Source organism: Phoenix dactylifera, chromosome 2, assembly GCF_051530095.1.
Source record: "Phoenix dactylifera cultivar Ajwa chromosome 2, Ajwa_hap1_PhDact_Kaust_v1.1, whole genome shotgun sequence".
Taxonomy (NCBI): domain Eukaryota; kingdom Viridiplantae; phylum Streptophyta; class Magnoliopsida; order Arecales; family Arecaceae; genus Phoenix; species Phoenix dactylifera.
In genome coordinates this window covers 507,239-527,767 of record NC_143191.1, presented here as the reverse complement: position 1 = coordinate 527,767, position 20,529 = coordinate 507,239, and the positions used below count along the sequence as shown (strand labels likewise).

The following is a 20,529-nucleotide window of genomic DNA, read 5'->3' as shown; positions in this document are numbered from 1 at the left end:
CTTGTTCGTTTCAATGATTCAACAATCTCTCGATGAAATGAAGAAATAGAGAAACACATTTTCTTCTCAAAAACACCTTCCATTTTTCCCCCCATCAGCATCAAAGTTATATTACTACTTCTCTATATGCCCAAAGTATAAAAGTTTATCGGACCAATCTTAGTAAGCGTCAACCACCTTCCCTTAAAATCCTACGTCAAAGTTTGCTTCTTCGACTATCCCATTTATACGTGGTCAGTAAGATGAGTAGTGATTCTTGCTTGATGTGATATTGTTGGTAAAGCTCATCCATCTTTGTTCTTATGAAGTTCAACCCATTGTTCATTAATTTTATATGGTACACGAAAGCAACAAATCAGTCCTTGAAGGGTAATGCTTGCTTCTACTTATTTAGTGAAATAATTAATATTCACTAGGCTATATTCATGCCTGTTGGATGTCTCCAGATCAATTTTCCTTATCATCATATGTATTCCACAAGTTGCAAATGGCCTAGGTGCTGAAATAATGTGAAGCTTATAAGATAGTCCATGAATCTCGTTAGCTTGAATCTGATATTTGAGGTAGGTTTTGACAAATTTGCAATAATCATGCTCCATAGCCAACTAAAAGTAACTGTCTCACAACCTTTCCCGCCAACATATGACCACTCATGTGTAGGCCACAAAATCTAGCATGGATTTCTCTCATGACATCTTTAGCTTCTTCATGGATAACACATCTAAGCAGCAGCTCTTCCAAGTACATTTAGATCTCTTCATAGCATAGAGTTTCAATTTTTGGAGGAGGGAATAGTTTGGGCTCTATGTGATCAGCCTTTTTCTCCTTTTTGTCCATTGATTTACTTTTTATCTTGTCCATTTATCTCGCATTTTGGTTTGATGGATCTGAAGATAGATGACAAATATCCAATATATATTTGTTAATCTCTTATTGAACACAAATATAGGATGTAGAGCCTGCATGATTTGAAGTTGATGCACATAATTAAACCAACTCGAATGCATACATCTATCATGTTATATACATCTAAAATGAAGACTCTAGCTTGTGCAAAGTTTGCATTTGCCATATAGACATCAATATTAATATCGTTAATATTAGTATATTTGGTAATTATTAAAATTTATTACTTAATATATAACGAATATGCCCAACTATTATTAAAGTTTATTGCTTAATATACAACAGAAGTTGGGTATTGGTGCTTTCTATCAATTATAATTTGTTATATTGTTATATTGTATTTCAATCAGCTAAAAAAAAAGAAAAAAATACTATACCCCACCTATTACACGGGATCGATGCCAATAAAGCCGATACCAATAATGAGAGTTTCTGCACCGAGATTAGCTTATGCAGAATTTTCCTTTTATCATACGAATACCAATACCAACGATAAAAATTTATGCTCGATAATTATTAAAATTTATTATTTAATATAAAATAAAAATTTAGTTATTAAAATTTTTTATTTACTGGAATTTTAAGCTATGCTATGGGACCTATCATTGGAACCGATGGAATGTGCGGATAAACGAACGAGTTGGTACACTTTTTTTTTTTGGCGCATCATACTAAAATAGTACAGATACATCTAATAAAATCTGAAAACAAAACATCACGGAGTGCCCCACACAGCTCCCTCTCCCGGGTCCATAGAGTACCATCCGAATGGCTAGCCACATAAGCTGCCACCCAATCCGTGACCCCGTTGGCCTCCCTGAATACATGTCGGGCTTGGAAGGTTTTACCATCCCTCTCCATTGCCCAGATATCTCGAATCAGAGGGTGGTTCCCCCATTCCGCTCGGCCCTCCGTATCTAATCTATCACAGTGGCTGAGTCACTCTCCAAAATGATAGAGCTGGCCTGCAGGATGCATCGTGCAAATCGAAAATCCACCCATGCAACTTGCAACTCAGCATTAGGAACTAAGTTATTAGCTATCCGACAACCACCAGCTGCCACCACTCTCGAACCTGAGTCCCTTGATGACAAACCCCATACCTCCTCGATGCCCTCCATCCACTACCAACCCATTAAAATTGATCTTGAGGAAATTCTAAGATGGGGGCTTTCAGATCTAGAATACCGTACGAGGTGCTATCTAAGCTGAAAAGGAGCCCCAGATTTTCTGAACCGTAAAAGGCCCATCTGTACGCAGCGAGGTGGTGCACTTTCGGGTATAACCACTCAAGGCAAGGCCTTGCGGTGCAAACGGGGTCATCCATCCCTACTATCCCAACTCCTCGTCCATCTCGGATCGTTCAAGGAGGAGGAAGGCGAAACTAGAAGGGAAAACCCGTCCAATTCACAAGGTGCAAGAAGAGAGAAAGAAGTCCCGAGGAGAGCAACAATGAGCGCAGTGAAGAAGGCGGCGGAGGTGGCTGCGAAGGGAAAGGCTTGGGCTCAACCAAGCTCGGCCAGGTATCCAACCATATCTCTCTCTCTAGATAGATGGGAAAGGCTTGGGCTCAACTGTTCTGATTTCAACAGCGAGCTTTTAGTTTTTTTTTTTTTTTTTTCCTCCCAAATCTCCTAATGTCTTATGTGAAAAACTCTTGGAAGAGATTCTGGAGATGATGATTTTTTTTTTCCTTTTTTCCTTTTTTCCCCTTTTTAGTCCTGTGCTGAAGGATGCATGTCTACACATGCTCCAATTGCAGGTGCATGTCTAAACATCTGATCCTTCCAGTATGTCTAAGAAAAAACAAGCTGAATGTTTCTCTTTGACTCCTCCTTTCCTTCGTCTCTTTGAATGCCAACTCTCTCTATCAGCCCTAATCATCCAGATCATGGTTTCCAACATCCAAATAGGCCCTAAGGAATGCAAAACAACTCACAAGATTATATTTTGTATCAGGGATGGGCGTATGATAAAGTTGATTAAATTTGAGAAAACCTAATCCTTTTGCACCTCTAATGTCACGCCCCGAATTCGGATCATGACACGGCCGTGCTATTGCAAACCTTTACCCGCAATAACACGCAGCCACTTCAAAACTTCAAATCAATTATGAACAATTATATTCTTAAATGTTATCAACTATTTCATCAATAAAAGATTGATTACAAAGCATCTAAAAATAGCAACATTTAATGTTTCATTTTCTTTTCCCCATAACCCTGAAGCATGTCACGCTCCTTGTTCCTAGCATCTCCTATTCATCTGTAAGAACATAAATAAATGGATATGAGCTATAAAGCTCAGTAAGTAACAATGCATAATCTTATCAGATCAAGCATAATATTTTTCATACTAATGCATTATTTTAAGAAACTAACGATTGTAATAAAGAAAGCATTTTCTATAATCAAACCAGATGTAAATCTTTTGTCTTTATTCACTGCTTTGAAATCCGTACTTATCATTATTCTTACTTTGAAATCCGTACTCATCATTAATCATGCTTTAAAATATGTGCTGTTATTATTCATGCTTTGAAATCTGTGCTTGTAATAAAGTAAACATTTCAAATAATCCAACCAGTCATAAAACTATGCATGTCCATTCATGCAACTTCATAAATATGATTATGCATCATAAAACTTTTGCCATTATTCTATACTTTGAAATTCATACTCTCAGATGGTAGTGTAGCTATGGCCGCTCTTATTCCCACGGCAAGGCCTTTACCACTGCAGGGTCTATCTTCCAGTTACTATTACCCACTGGCGGGGGTCGTAAAGCCGAGTTATTTTTACCCACTGGCTGGGGTCGTATGCCTAGTTACTGTTACCCACTGGCGGGGGTCGTACATAGCAATCTGAGAGTTCTTTAAAACATATCATGCTTTTCATAAATCTTTTCTCATCGATACATTGGAAAGTGAATAATGGCATCATGCTGAATAAAATTCATGATCATGCTAAAAACTTTATTTTTTTCTATGCATCTTTCTATAACATCATAATCATGTGTACATAATATAATAATAATAATAATGATGGATGCTATGTATCCAAAATCATGTAATCATTTGCTAACACATGCTTGATCTTAATTTTGTGAAGACATAAATAATCACATACAATTTCATAATCAAGTAATCACAAGTATTTGATAAAATATAAGATTATATTAGGTACTTTTTCCACAATTCTTATACATAATTCCAATTGCATAAATAATACTTTTTCATCTTATAAAACGTGATACATGATCCATAATAAGATTAAGACAAGTTACTTACCTTAATTTGCCCATCAAATGCCAATTCTCCAATACCTAGCAAGATCATTAAATTACATGTCACTTACATATTTAATTTCTATTTATTTATAATCTTAAAGTCATTTACAACCCATCCATAGGACTCAATTTCATTTTCGGGTCCATAGCCCAATTTAATTTATGGTTCAGGCCCATGGCCCAATTCAATTTCTGGTTCCGGTCTAATTTACTTCCTAGTTCGGGTTTGATTTAATTTCTGGCTCAGGTCTGATTCAGCTTTTGGTTCAGGTCTGAGCCAATTCCACTTCTGGTTTAGACCAAATTGCCCTCTGGTTCAGGTCTGGGCCCATTTGCATTCTGGCTCAGATCTGACCCAATTACTGGTTCAAGTTTAAGTCAATTGCATACTGGTTCAGATCTGACCCAATTAATGGTTCAGACTTGGGTCAATTGTATACTGGTTCAGTTAATTCTGGGTTAAAAATTATTGGGCTCGGACCAGAACCCAGCCCGGCTTCAGGCTTCTAAATCCAAATCTATTTGAAGCCCATCCCGGAATTAAGCCCATTGCGGCCCACAACATTTTTATTTTATTTTATTTTATTTTCTTCTTTTCTTTTCCTTCTTTTTATTTTCTTTTCTTTTTCTTTTCTTTCTTCTTTTTCTTTTCTTTCCTCTCCTCCCTTTTTTTTTTTTTGGTGAAAACGGTATTTCATTCATATACCTCTAACGTGAATACATCCAGACATGTCAAAGAAAAGAAGACAAAATAAAGCATGTGGGACGCCCTCTAATCTAGACCAGAAGACCTCCCCAGCATGCCGGGCAACGTGAGAGGCGACCCAGTCTGCTGCACTGTTCGCCTCTCGGTAGACATGGACAATCTGACAGGAAGTCAATTCTCGTACCAGACTGCGTGTATCCCGTATCAGCGGGTGACCATCCCCATACGTGTCCACACCTCGTATCCAGTCAATCACTGTCGAGCAGTCACCCTCAAGAACAAGTCTGTCGGCCCCCAGAACCCGTCTCGCGACCAGAACGCCCTCCCAAGCAGCCTGCAGCTCTGCTCCCACCACCGAGCAGCCAAAGATACTCCGTCCTCCAGCCGCGATAAGTGTACCACAGTGGTCCCTGATCACGAAGCCCACACCCCCGGATGCGCCATCCTCCGCCATACCACCATCGAAATTCACCTTAAGATAGCCAGGGGGTGGGGGTACCCAAGAGAAAAAACTAAACCTGGACGCTGAAACAGCAGTGAAGGTACCCCAGATATCCCTAGTCCTCCCAGGTGGAGCCGACGTGGACAGCACAGATGTCTCTGCTGCCTGCCGCAGTGCTCTCTCCATCACAACCCGTGGGGATAGCCGCCCGCCCTCGAACAGACGGTCATTCCTAGCCAGCCATATGTGGTAGGCTAGGTAAGCCACAATGGAACCTGTCTCAGCATCGTCCGGTCTCCGACTAGCCTCACACAGGTACCGCAACAAATCCTCCTCCGACTCCCACAAAGGAGGGAGTATCGCCGAGGCCGATCTCCAACACTGCACTGCTATCGGGCATCGGAGCAGGACATGGCCGATGGTCTCCTCAGCATCCAGGCACATCTCACATAGGGAGCCCATCCGCATCCCCCGTCTGGCCAACACACTCCTGGTCAGAAGGCAGCCCCAGGCCACCTTCCATAGAAAAAGCGCCACCCGGGGATGCACCCTCATCCTCCATATCCATCTGCCATCAATCCGCCTCTCCGGCTCCCTACTGGTCCACACATGGATGTCCCTGGCACGCACCCTCGACCGGCCTGTCGGAACCCATACCAATCTGTCAGGCTCCGCCCGGAGTGGGATCGGTAAGGCCAAAATCCTCTCCGCCAGGTGCTCCCCAAAAGTCTCCCGAACAAACACCTCATCCCATCTCCCCTCCCCTGGAACTAGCAGATCAGTAACTCGCCGTCCCATCAGCCTACTTGCGTCCACCATGGCCGGCAACCTGCTGATCGGTAACTCAGTCACCCAGCTATCCTCAAGGACATCCACTGACATACCATCCCCGATAACCCACCGGTTCGCCGGAAGCACTGATGAAGCCCTAGCACTGATCTCCCTCCAGATAGGGGAGTGGAGCCGCCCCGCCCTAACACCAACCGTCAATGCACCGTACTTAGCCCTCATCAGGGAGGACCATAAGCTCTCGGGCTCCAGCATGAGACTAGCTGCCATCCGCATAACCGAATCCTCCCGTCGTGCCACCAAGGACGGCACGCCCAAACCACCATGCCTAATCGGCTGACAGACCACCTCCCAAGCCACTAGATGTGCTCTACCTCTATCACCACGCCTCCCCCAAATGAAATCTCTGATAAGTCGCTCAACTGATCTCAACAAAGAAATGGGGAGGACAGCATGGGATATAAGATCGGAATAGCACTTCCCGAACCTTCTTTTCCCCCTTTCTTCTTCTTTTCTTCTTCTCTTCTCCTTCTTTCTTCTTCCCTTCCCGAGCTCCTCTTCCTCTTCTCCTCTTCTCCCATGAAACCAGGAGGCGAGCTCGGGAGGGGCGCTCGAGAGGAGCCGGGTCCGAGGTCGACGGTGCCGGCGGCCGGCCACCGCTGCTCGCGACTCAGCCTGTAGCGGCCGACCTCCCTTCCTCTTCGTCTTCCATTTCTTATCCCTCTCTAGTGAAGGGGGGTTTCCCTTCCCCATGGACAAGGAGAAGCCGGTGGTGCACGCCGGTCTGCGGCCAAGCTAGCGGCGTCCGCATGGCGCACGGCTGGCCTCGCGGCCGATGCCTGTGGTCGACCCGACGACGCTCGCAGTGCCCCGAACGGCGACGTCCACGGCCGGAGGATAGAGATCCTCTTCTTCTCCTTCCTCTCCGATCTCCTCCGGCTGAGATCAAACCGGTTCCACCCATGGGAACCGGATTTGCATGAGCCGAGGACCCTTCCATGGTATGTTTGCATTTTAGGATTTTAGACCTAGGGTTTTGATTGCAGTGGTAAAAGCCATGATCAGATGAAGGAGAAAGATATTTGGCCAATGTCAGATCACGAGTGAGATCTCCCCCCTTCCTCCACTGCATCTTATTCCTTCCTTTTCTTCTTTTGATCTCTTTTATTTCGTTGTCTCTCTGTTTTGTTGTTCCATGATTAAACTAGATCTACTTGCATAATACAAGGGAAGAAGAAGTCAGGGACTTACCTAGCTCCGGGACAACTCTGTGATGTTCCCTCCGGCAGCTCAGATCCCTCTTCCGTTCCTTGTAGCAGAAAATAAGAGAGTGAGAAGAAATGAGAGACTGATAGAGCTCCTTTGCGAGGGATCCATGGGCTTTAATAGCCTTCGGCCGTAAGAGAAGAGGGGTGGCGAACGTGGCTGTTAGGCGGTTGTAACCGCCTCAACAGCGGGCGATCATGGTTGCAGGTTTGGGTTTTTAAATGGACCGCAGACCATAATCCAGGTCGGTCCATTTGGCCCGGTATTTACATCTAATATGTTGATCTTAAGAAGGGCAAATTCATCACTCAGGGAGCTGATCTAGGTCCTTCACATAAGCCAACTTTAGTATTTCCAGCTTCTCTCGAGAACAATGTTTTGCTTATATTTATGGTACAAACGCATTTGCTTAAGCATTAACGAACTATTTTGTTTTTAAACAATCCTTTTAGCTTTAAACCAAAAAAAGGGCTGCTTCAATATGCTTTAATTTCCAATTATTTGAAAATATTGGATAACTGAATGAAAATTATGTGTATATGCAATATAGATAAATTGCTTCTTTTTCAAGGTTTTGACTATCAATTGTCTAAAACTACTACAATGCCTACGCATGAGTCAAAATTCTATCCTTAAAAGCTCCCTTCCCCCCACCCACCCCCTCTCCCCAACCCCTGCTTGGGGCAGCTTTTGAGAAGATTGGAAGCAACTATGAGTTTGGCTTTAAGATATATAAACCATCCTCTTCTTTTCAAAATGTGCTCTTGTTATCTGGGAAAAGAAATTGTATGCAAATTTATATCTGTTCATTCTCTCTTATATATAATTACATAGTTTTCTATTCGATAATTAGATTATTACCAAAAATTGAAACATGTGAATAATATTTTACACTTTGAATTGATCGGTATATATTTTAAATTGATTAATATAATGTTTTCATTGATTTTCAGCATTATTTTAATTTTCCTAGATTTCAAACTCAATTGCTAAATGGTGAAATAAGATAAAGTCAATTGTTTCAACAATTTAAAATACTCTAAAAATTTGTAATATATGCAGCTTCTTGGCTTGCCTTATTTTTTCCTTTTCTTGATTGCGTATTTCCTTAATTTTTTGACCAAAACTCCTTAACTTGGACCAAACTCGATGGGCCCAATTAAAACTTAAACCGAGCTTTCGAACATTCATAGTCATACACTAAGGGTTGCCTACGTCCTACAAGAATTAGTCATCAATTGGATGTGGAATTGAAATAGACAGAGGCTTAATGGATATACTTGACTCAAAATGGGACAACCTTAACTTTATGTTACAACTAAGACAGAGTTCTTTGGGTCTAGGATTTTAATTCAGATTAATGTAAAATCAAGTAAATGAAGTTTAAATAGAGTATTATACATTGATATGCAACTTATTCCAATCTGGATATAGATTTAAGGCTGGGGGTGATCAACAATTTTGGATATAAAAATTGAATGGGGAAAAGCTAGCTGCAGCAGCGATTTAGGTTGAATTTCTCTTTCTCACTTTCATTCCCTTCCTCTCTCCCTCTCACTCCCCCCAGCCAACAAATTATTAAAGGTAGAGAAGAATATGATGTCCAATGCTCCAATGGAAAGTAATTTGAAATATGACAATGGACTAGTCAAGGTATTCAGATAAAATTCTGGCATTAGAATACCATTTAGTTACAAATCTTGTTCCATATTTATTATTTGAAGACCTTAAAAGAAAATTGAGATACCTATGGAAGACATATCTTCTTGATAAGAAGTTGAACCAATTATCTATCTTCTCCAGTATCATAATAATGCAAAAGGATAACAACTGTCTAATATCGTCATATCCTTAATGTTTTATTCGAGGATCTAAATTTCTGTCAGCCTCCAAAACATGGTATTTTGATTTACCTTTATCAGTAAGAGAGGTGTAGAGTAGGAAGTTGATTATCTGGCCACTTATTGCTGTTGGTCTCTTCAGTTGCCCAGCTTGGCCAGTTGCATCTTTCCTTTACGAATATTCCAATGGGCAACTTTTGTCTTTACCAAGTACAAGAAAGAGTAGGTTCAAGAGATCTGCCTTGGCCACTGTTGTTGGATGCAGTGAAGGGAGGAATTATCAGTAATACAATGAGGAGCCAAAGATACAAGATGTATGGAAAAAACTCCATGTACCTAGATTTTAGATAATATTTTCGGTAACAGGAAAATTGCACAACACTCGGTAATTAAGTGTCTATAAGTTTATATTTGCTGATTGGACCGTATCACCACGCATGACTAAAGCATTCATTAGTGCTGTTCTATTTTAAGAGTTTTAAAAAACCCATCGTACACCTTTTAGATCTATTAAACTTGGTGAAAACTGTGTAGGATAATAACATATGATATACAAGATAAATATAGGTTTAATCAGTGAAAAAAGTTTGAATTATACAGGTTTGATCAAAATATATCCCATTTAATCATTTTCTACCATGGATTCTTATAGCAAAATTTTGGACAGATTATACATAAAGGCATCGTAAAATATAGTTATGGTGTGTAGATGAATTGCATAGATGCTTTCATGTTTCTTTGTGATTACTGCATCTCCCTCCCTCCCTTCCTCAGGAAGGAAAAAGTCGAAAAAAATACAGTAAGTCGAAGGAAGTATGGAGTATGAACATAGCAACATTCAATACTAATTCATTAATAGATCTCATCTGTTGTAATTAAACAAGATGCAAAACATTAAGGCAGGCCTAGGTTGCTGTTTCTTGAAAGCATTAATTATAGGGTTTGTGTGAGTCTGTACATGCAATCACATACGTATGTATTATGTATGCATGCATATTATCTTTCTGCTGAATAGTTTATATTTTCATGGTAGCACTTTCTCTGTGGACATTGGGTGACATCATGTGGTCGGGCGGTTGTTTGCTGTCTAGAAGCATTCAGTTGCCTAGACAGCTGATATATAGGATTATTGGTTAGGATTATTGGAAATCCCATGCTGGTGACAGACTGAGAAGATATAGCACTTGTGCAAGTTTGTCTGAAAATTCTGAAATATAATTATATTTATTTGTGTTTATACAATATTTTTAGAATTTAATTGATTAGGAGTATCTTCTACTACATCTGCATGTATGGGCTATGGTTTGCTAAAGTCTGATATAAGATATGCTTTATTACTTTGTCTCCAATTCAATAATAATACTTAGGAAAGAAATGTTTTGTGGACAATCTAGGAGAGGCAGATTGTAGCATCTTTGTGTGAGCAGGACCTAGTTGTTGAGATGGTATCGCTTAATAATTAAGTGTGAGGAGACGTATGCCATCGTAATTATATTAGTTACAGAGAGATTTTCTTGCATCAAGGCATGAAACAAATTATTGGTAAAATCTGCATGTGCATTATGGCACCTCGAGTATGAGGATTGAGAAGAAGCTTGAATCTGCTGCGAATGGGCAAAAATTCATCCATCATTGCCCCACTCCACTTAGTGGATGTTTTGTGTTAGATTTTGATCATATAATGCGATCTTGAACAAAAATATGATATCTGAGTTGTGCTTTGTTTCCAGCAACGCTATTTGTATTCGCTGTTGTAGTTCTGAGCGAAAAAATTATTTTGTTAAAAGTTGCTTAATTTCACTCATATCTGATCTTTTTTGTCAGGGATCCTTGAGGAACCCTTTTTCCCTACGGACGGTGCAACTGGTTGGGAGATTGAATTCTTCTTGCAGGTTATTCAGCACTCAGACTGCAACAACAGCAAGGACACCTCAACCTGCACCACCACCACCTCCTCCAGAGAAGACCCACTTTGGTCTCAAAGATGAAGATCGTATATTCACCAACCTTTATGGTTTGCACGACCCATTCCTCAAAGGTTCGACGAAGCAGGGGGACTAGTATAGAACCAAGGACTTGGTACTCAAGGATTCTGACTGGATAGTCGATGACTTCGAGGCCGTGGAGGGGCTGGTTTTCCAAATGGTCTCAAGTGGTCCTTCATGCCCAAGGTTTCAGATGGCTGTCCTTCATATCTCATCATCAATGCTGATGAGAGCGAACCTGGTAAATGTAAAGACTGAGAAATCATTTGCCATCGCCCACACAAGCTGCTTGAAGGATGCCTGATTGCAGGTGTTGGCATGAGGGCAACTGCTGTTTACTTCTATATAAGAGGGGAATATGTAAATGAATGCTTTACCCTTGAGAAGGCAAGAAAATAAGTATATCTGTCACGCCCCCGAACCCATCACCCGGGTCCGGCACGCGACCGGCCGCATGATCCCTAGAGCAATGCCCTAAAGATCATGCAAGGCCTAAGATAAACAACAATTCCAATAATTCCAATAATTCCAATAAATGCCAAAATCAATAATTAATGAAATTCAATCAGATCCAACCAAAATGTACTGAATGATTACATAAATTCAAATGTCCATAAATAAGAGATAAATTGACTTCTAACTATCTAGCAGTCTGACTCAGATCGAGCTCACTTCTTGTCCCATCCGACAGATTCTACGAATCCAGTGCCTCTGAAAAAAAATGGAAGTGTAGTATGAGCTTTTCCAGCCCAGTAAGAATCCCAACAGCCACACACAACAAAATCGTAAAATAATCAAGTATCAAAATATACATATCATTTCATCATTTCAAAAGCTCAACAAACAACAAATATATGTAATCAGTACATATACACCAATCCTTTTTTCACATTATGTGATCCATTCCCGTATTACTCAGATTTCAAGTTTTCAAACTTTTCATTTCTGGCGTTGGACTAACCAAGATCATGTCCCAGTCCAAGACTGCACAAATCCCACGCATAAGCTCGTGGCAGCTATCCCACGCGTAAGCCCGTGGAGGCTATCCCACGCATCAGCTCGTGGCCGCTATCCTACGCATAAGCTCGTAGAGGCTATCCCACGCGTAAGCCCGTGGAGGCTATCCCACGCATCAGCTCGTGGCCGCTATCCGTAAGCCCGTGGAGGCTATTCCACGCATCAGCTCGTGGCCGCTATCCGTAAGCCCGTGGAGGCTATCCCACGCGTAAGCCCGTGGAGGCTATCCCACGCATCAGCTCGTGGCCGCTATCCGTAAGCCCGTGGAGGCTATCCCACGCATCAGCTCGTGGCCGCTATCTCATGACAAGGTTAGTCCAACCCATATTACATGTCTAGTTTTACATGTTCAATCACATTCCCATCACATCACATATTTTCATAAATTTTCAAAAATATGTTATTTCTTCCCAAATGAATTTATCTCAATATATTCATTAAAACAACATGCACGCCTCATAGGTGCCGCATCAACACATAAACAATAACAACATAATAATGAAAATATGTTGATAAACATTCATCTCATATGTGTCATATCAGCTCACAAGCAATAACAACACAACCGTAAAATAAATCCAACGATAAATCAATATATGCATAGAAGTGCTCAGATGTAGGGATTCTTACAGAAATTGTAGACTGTCACAATTACAGATCTGGATCACAACTACGAGCTGGGGTGCTGAGTCCCCTGATCAAAATCTCCTGGCACCGCCGACTCTTCCTCTACAACATCAATTATAAATCACAACTAAATTATTTAATATTTAAATATTCCAAAATATAATTCACATCTACTATGGGATCCATCACCAGATCCCCAAACATCTCAATCCCTCCAAATCTAGGGCAGTCGGGGTGGCCCGATTCCCACCTTGTACCACCGGCCTATGTCGTCGCCAGCCGTGGCCGCAGCCACGCCGCGACGATGATGGCCGGTCCCGGTAAAGAGACCAACATAAAGGGATGATTCCTCTCTCTTCATGGTTGGGAGTACATCTCCCTCCCTCAAATCTTTTTGATCCAAGGGCAACAGCCATGGTGGCTGTGCCCTCTCCTTCCCCAACCCGACAACACCACTGGCCGAACCATCGCCGGCCGCCACTGTTGCAGTCGCCGGCGATGGTGGCCGGACAAGGGGAAGAGAGAAGAAGAGATCTCCTCTTCTATCTCTTCTTCTTCTTCCTCCCAAGAACATGCATGATTTCCTCCCCCTTCTCCAATCTCGACAGGACTTCTCTCCTCCCTTCCCCCTTCCTCTTTCATCCACGGAAGAACCACTCTTCCCTCCTCCAAACATCCACCGGAAGCCCTCCTAACAGTGGCTCGGCCCCCACTCGACAGCAACCCCCGTGGCCCACGACCGTCGCCGCCGTCGCCGCCGGTGGCCTGCTGCCGTCGCTGCCGCCGACGTGAGCGAAAGGGGAAAGGAAGAAGATGGAGTCACGAGGAAGAAGACCTCGGATCCATCACTTCCCTTCTCCAATAAACCCTAAAAATCCCTCTCTGACCTCCTACAGTCCCGACCAACCTCTAATGCCATGGATCCCGGCCCATCCCGGCGGCCGGCGGCGGCCAAAAACCGGAAAGAAGAAGCCGAAACAGGGGTACCCTGTTTCGGGCTCTTCTCCAACAATTCACCGGCCAAAACCTCGATCCAACACAACCCTATCCCTACCAAAGGAAACACAAGAGAAGGATCCACGCTTACCTCGGTCTAATGGGTGCTCCGGCGGCCTTTCCGGCGAGAATTGGTGGAGAAATCCGTGAGTAAACCCACGGATCCAAGAGCTCTTCACTAGATTCGGAAGGATCTTCTTGAAGTTTTCCGGCTTCCTCCACGGCCGGCCGGCTCTTGGTCGCCTCTCCCCGGCGCTCAAATCCCTCCGACGATCTGCCTCCTCCGGCGATTGATCCCGTCTAATGCCGCCGCCCCCCCCCCCCCCCCCCCCTCTCTCTGCGTTTCCCCTTCCACGATCGTGCCTAGGGCACGATCGTATTTTATAGATGGGCCCGGCTTCTTCGGGCCGGCCCATCAAACCTTTTTTTTTTTTTTCCGGGTATTACATACTCTCCCCTTAAAAAAAAAATTTCGTCCTCGAAATTAACTTACTTAAAGTCTCAAACCTTAAAAAAATATACATCCATCATATCGTCCCTGAGATCTCAAATAGTCTCCCTCTCGGAGTACCTACTCATAAGATTTTGACATACAATAATCACAGCATCTTACAACTTGATCCTTTCTTTTTACCACACGTAGTAAGTTCTTTTGATCTCCTTCAAAAGAATTCCAAACTCCCAACCTTGGATTAAAATGCCATAATTATATCCCAAAGAAATTAATTTCTCTTGATTCTACCCAGAGATCATAATTGGCTTAATAGAAATAGGAGAAATCTTTAGTATCAAATCCTCCTAATATTCTATAATCATTTTTTTTTTCTTTTCTTTCTCCCACATCATTCCAACAAATAAGAGATCCATGTTAAAACATTCCAAGTCTAAGACCAACCAAGGAATCATCAATCGTAAATGCTAAATTTAACATGCCCAAGATTCTCCCAAAAGTTGTCAACAATAGAAGATCCACTAGTGAAAAACATAGCTATCTTTAGATCATCCATAGAATCAACAACATTCTCCTGAAACTAACTCAAGTATTTCATCATAATGCCTTTTAGATCAAATATTAATGATCTTAACCAGTTTCAAAATAAGTCAAACCACCAGACTTCCGCTGCACACTCTGATTTAATTCATTTAATTCTCTAAAGTCATAAAATGATTTCTGACTAAAGTATCACTTTGCATTAAGACTAAGAACTCCAAATTTCAAATTTCCAAGTAGAACTAGAGCAAAACCTCTAGATCTTTTTGTCCTCAATTTATATAGAGTGTACATACCATAACTAACCCCCGATCCTTTAGTCAAGTTTAAGGTCACTATGTGATCTCCACAACCTTCTTAGAATCCAAAATATCTAGGTTTAATTTAAAATAAGTTAACCATGGATTTCCTCAGCAATTCGATTAAACAATCTACGTTGATCTTCTTTCCAAAAGATTTACTTCAAATTCAATGGTTTAGGAGTCATTGAGCCAATACACTAGAATTTAACTCGATCGATCTCCAGATCTTCCTTCACCAAGATTCTTAATATCCATCAGTAATGCTATATATGATAATTCATGTAAGCATCTCATGACCGAAGTCTCTACTCAATATGACATTTATTAGTGACTTCATCAACAACGACAAAAGATCCCTGCTCAAATCTTAAACCTAGGCTTGAGTTTTAAATTAACACATCAAATAGTCTTCCACAATTATAAGTAAAATCCAGTAGCCCAATCCAAACATGAGAATTCAAATAATTAGAATTCTCCCATCAATATGCATACTCTATGGCCTCAAAATAATCAAATACATCCATAGGAAATAGATCTATTTGCAATATCCAACATGCCAACACCAGATATAATCCACATACATTTTCAACTTCGAAGAACGTTCCTTTCAATATTATGAAATCTCCTTAGCTTACTCCAATACTAAATCAACGTACAAATCCCACTCTAATAATTAGCAGCAAAACCAAAAGTATGATCACATCAAAACCCACATCAAATTTGAACTTTCAAATCATTTAAATAATATCTGAACATGGTATACTCGATATACCATTGTTGACCTACACTTATCTTAGGTCAAACCTCTCTTATCATGATCAAAGACAATTTATACTTTCCTTCCGTATGCATCGAAAACCAAACCGATGCATACATTTTATCACAATGCCCAGTGATCTTACAGCTTAAGCACTGAATTTAATTATCATGTCCAAAGTGATCATAACCTTAAGCTATGATATATTTCTGTCACGATCCCTAGTGATCTTAAACATATGCTCAGATTCCAACTGGTCACATTTTCCAATAATCTTAAACCTCAAACTTTAATGCTACTAAGGCCACAGTCCCTAGTGGTCTTAAACCTTAGATTATAATATCATTCTTGTTACAATCTCAAGTGATTATAAACCAAATCTCTGATAATTTTTCTATCATAATTCTCCAATGATACTCACCTGAACATAAACCCTAGGATACCTTAACCTGGCTCTGATACCACTCTGTCACGCCCCCGAACCCATCACCCGGGTCCGGCACGCGACCGGCCGCATGATCCCTAGAGCAATGCCCTAAAGATCATGCAAGGCCTAAGATAAACAACAATTCCAATAATTCCAATAATTCCAATAAATGCCAAAATCAATAATTAATGAAATTCAATCAGATCCAACCAAAATGTACTGAATGATTACATAAATTCAAATGTCCATAAATAAGAGATAAATTGACTTCTAACTATCTAGCAGTCTGACTCAGATCGAGCTCACTTCTTGTCCCATCCGACAGATTCTACGAATCCAGTGCCTCTGAAAAAAAATGGAAGTGTAGTATGAGCTTTTCCAGCCCAGTAAGAATCCCAACAGCCACACACAACAAAATCGTAAAATAATCAAGTATCAAAATATACATATCATTTCATCATTTCAAAAGCTCAACAAACAACAAATATATGTAATCAGTACATATACACCAATCCTTTTTTCACATTATGTGATCCATTCCCGTATTACTCAGATTTCAAGTTTTCAAACTTTTCATTTCTGGCGTTGGACTAACCAAGATCATGTCCCAGTCCAAGACTGCACAAATCCCACGCATAAGCTCGTGGCAGCTATCCCACGCGTAAGCCCGTGGAGGCTATCCCACGCATCAGCTCGTGGCCGCTATCCTACGCATAAGCTCGTAGAGGCTATCCCACGCGTAAGCCCGTGGAGGCTATCCCACGCATCAGCTCGTGGCCGCTATCCGTAAGCCCGTGGAGTCTATCCCACGCATCAGCTCGTGGCCGCTATCCGTAAGCCCGTGGAGGCTATCCCACGCGTAAGCCCGTGGAGGCTATCCCACGCATCAGCTCGTGGCCGCTATCCGTAAGCCCGTGGAGGCTATCCCACGCATCAGCTCGTGGCCGCTATCTCATGACAAGGTTAGTCCAACCCATATTACATGTCTAGTTTTACATGTTCAATCACATTCCCATCACATCACATATTTTCATAAATTTTCAAAAATATGTTATTTCTTCCCAAATGAATTTATCTCAATATATTCATTAAAACAACATGCACGCCTCATAGGTGCCGCATCAACACATAAACAATAACAACATAATAATGAAAATATGTTGATAAACATTCATCTCATATGTGTCATATCAGCTCACAAGCAATAACAACACAACCGTAAAATAAATCCAACGATAAATCAATATATGCATAGAAGTGCTCAGATGTAGGGATTCTTACAGAAATTGTAGACTGTCACAATTACAGATCCGGATCACAACTACGAGCTGGGGTGCTGAGTCCCCTGATCAAAATCTCCTGGCACCGCCGACTCTTCCTCTACAACATCAATTATAAATCACAACTAAATTATTTAATATTTAAATATTCCAAAATATAATTCACATCTACTATGGGATCCATCACCAGATCCCCAAACATCTCAATCCCTCCAAATCTAGGGCAGTCGGGGTGGCCCGATTCCCACCTTGTACCACCGGCCTATGTCGTCGCCAGCCGTGGCCGCAGCCACGCCGCGACGATGATGGCCGGTCCCGGTAAAGAGACCAACATAAAGGGATGATTCCTCTCTCTTCATGGTTGGGAGTACATCTCCCTCCCTCAAATCTTTTTGATCCAAGGGCAACAGCCATGGTGGCTGTGCCCTCTCCTTCCCCAACCCGACAACACCACTGGCCGAACCATCGCCGGCCGCCACTGTTGCAGTCGCCGGCGATGGTGGCCGGACAAGGGGAAGAGAGAAGAAGAGATCTCCTCTTCTATCTCTTCTTCTTCTTCCTCCCAAGAACATGCATGATTTCCTCCCCCTTCTCCAATCTCGACAGGACTTCTCTCCTCCCTTCCCCCTTCCTCTTTCATCCACGGAAGAACCACTCTTCCCTCCTCCAAACATCCACCGGAAGCCCTCCTAACAGTGGCTCGGCCCCCACTCGACAGCAACCCCCGTGGCCCACGACCGTCGCCGCCGTCGCCGCCGGTGGCCTGCTGCCGTCGCTGCCGCCGACGTGAGCGAAAGGGGAAAGGAAGAAGATGGAGTCACGAGGAAGAAGACCTCGGATCCATCACTTCCCTTCTCCAATAAACCCTAAAAATCCCTCTCTGACCTCCTACAGTCCCGACCAACCTCTAATGCCATGGATCCCGGCCCATCCCGGCGGCCGGCGGCAGCCAAAAACCGGAAAGAAGAAGCCGAAACAGGGGTACCCTGTTTCGGGCTCTTCTCCAACAATTCACCGGCCAAAACCTCGATCCAACACAACCCTATCCCTACCAAAGGAAACACAAGAGAAGGATCCACGCTTACCTCGGTCTAATGGGTGCTCCGGCGGCCTTTCCGGCGAGAATTGGTGGAGAAATCCGTGAGTAAACCCACGGATCCAAGAGCTCTTCACTAGATTCGGAAGGATCTTCTTGAAGTTTTCCGGCTTCCTCCACGGCCGGCCGGCTCTTGGTCGCCTCTCCCCGGCGCTCAAATCCCTCCGACGATCTGCCTCCTCCGGCGATTGATCCCGTCTAATGCCGCCGCCCCCCCCCCCCCCCCTCTCTCTGCGTTTCCCCTTCCACGATCGTGCCTAGGGCACGATCGTATTTTATAGATGGGCCCGGCTTCTTCGGGCCGGCCCATCAAACCATTTTTTTTTTTTTCCGGGTATTACAATATCAAGCTGGATTGTTGGGAAAGAATGCATGTGGATCTGGTTAGGATTTTGGTGTTCATATTCACTATGGTGCTGGTGCTTACATTTGTGGGGAAGAGACAGCTCTATTGGAAAGCCTTGAAGGAAGACCAGGAAAACCGAGACTGAAGCCTCCTTTCCCAGCTAATGTAGAATGGCTGCCCGACAACTGTTACAAATGTGAAAACAGTGTCCGTAGCTCCTACTATTTTAAGGCAAGGACCTGAATGGTTTGCGAGCTTTGGCTGGGAAAACAATGCAGGAACGAAGCTGTTCTGCATCTCAGGTCATGTGAACAAACCTTGCACTGTAGAAGAAGAGTTGAGCATACCTTTGAAGGAGCTCATAGAGGCACTGTGGTGGTGTCAAGAGGAGGATGGGATAACTTGTTGGGATAACTTGATGATGTTCTGATGGACAATGATGCGCTCAAAGCTATTCAGTCTGGACTAGGCACGGCAACTTTATCGTGATGGACAAGTCCACTGACGTGGTGGATGCAATAGCAAGGCTGTCATACTTCGACAAGCATGAGAACTGTGGGCGATGCACACCATGCAGGGAAGGAACAGGGTGGCTGTGGATGATCATGGAGAGGCTTAAGGTGGGGAATGCAAAGCTGAAGGAGATTGATATCCTTCAGGAGGTCACGAAGCAGATCGAAGGGTGCACACCATGTGCACTGGGGGATGCGGCTGCTTGGCCAGTTCAGGCACTGATTAAAAATTTCAGGCTAGAACTGGAAAGAAGGGTTCGGGAGCGAGCAGAAAAAGAGCTGCTGGAGGCTGCAGCTGCTTGAGCAACCTGGCCTGATCACTTTCCAGAACTCTACCATTCTCTAGTTCTTCCGTTTATTTATCATGAAAAATAATGAGTAATACTGGTAGAGCTGATCAGCTCTGTAGGAGAACTCATATCTGTGGTGGCTAAGCTGGTCTTTTGGATTGAATCATCTGTCCCAATCTCTCTTCCAGGGCTAAAGAGTTCGTATAATTATGATACCAAAATTGAAGCCAGGAAAGGCTGGAATGGTGCTTGCTTTATTTGTCCAATTTGATGCATTTGTTCATTTAAGTGTCCTAAATTCTGCATTTGAAACCTGTTTAATTCTCTACGTTTACAGGGCTTTAGCATAGGATGTCATTGTGTTAATTTTTGTTCCATTAATATTCAGCCTTGGCAAGGAATAATTGTCTTGGCGCTCAGGTTCATGCTTGTAGGCTTCACAGTGCCCTTGGCTGTGCTGGTCTCAGTGGAGAGGCCCAGTCCAGATGCTGAATTGAACCAGTCAATCAGCTGTTGCAATGGATATTGAGAATGTTCTCGACTCTAGCATCTCTGTGGTGGTGGTGACTTAAAACAGGCCCTTAGGAAGGCAAAAGGGCGATGAGATAACATTGTTCTCCTTTTCTGGAATCCACAAAAATACTAGCCCGGCTCAATCTTGACTC

General features: G+C 42.6%; 1 pseudogene across 1 annotated transcript; it reads left to right on the top strand.

Moving 5' to 3' along the window:
- The first annotated feature begins 675 nt into the window (after positions 1–675).
- Positions 676–20,283, top strand: LOC103714739 (NADH dehydrogenase [ubiquinone] flavoprotein 1, mitochondrial-like; annotated as a pseudogene). The gene is made up of 4 exons (XR_016399675.1): positions 676–741; positions 2,295–2,429; positions 11,063–11,617; positions 18,998–20,283. The product of XR_016399675.1 is annotated as an NADH dehydrogenase [ubiquinone] flavoprotein 1, mitochondrial-like (transcript).
- The last annotated feature ends 246 nt before the right edge of the window (positions 20,284–20,529 follow it).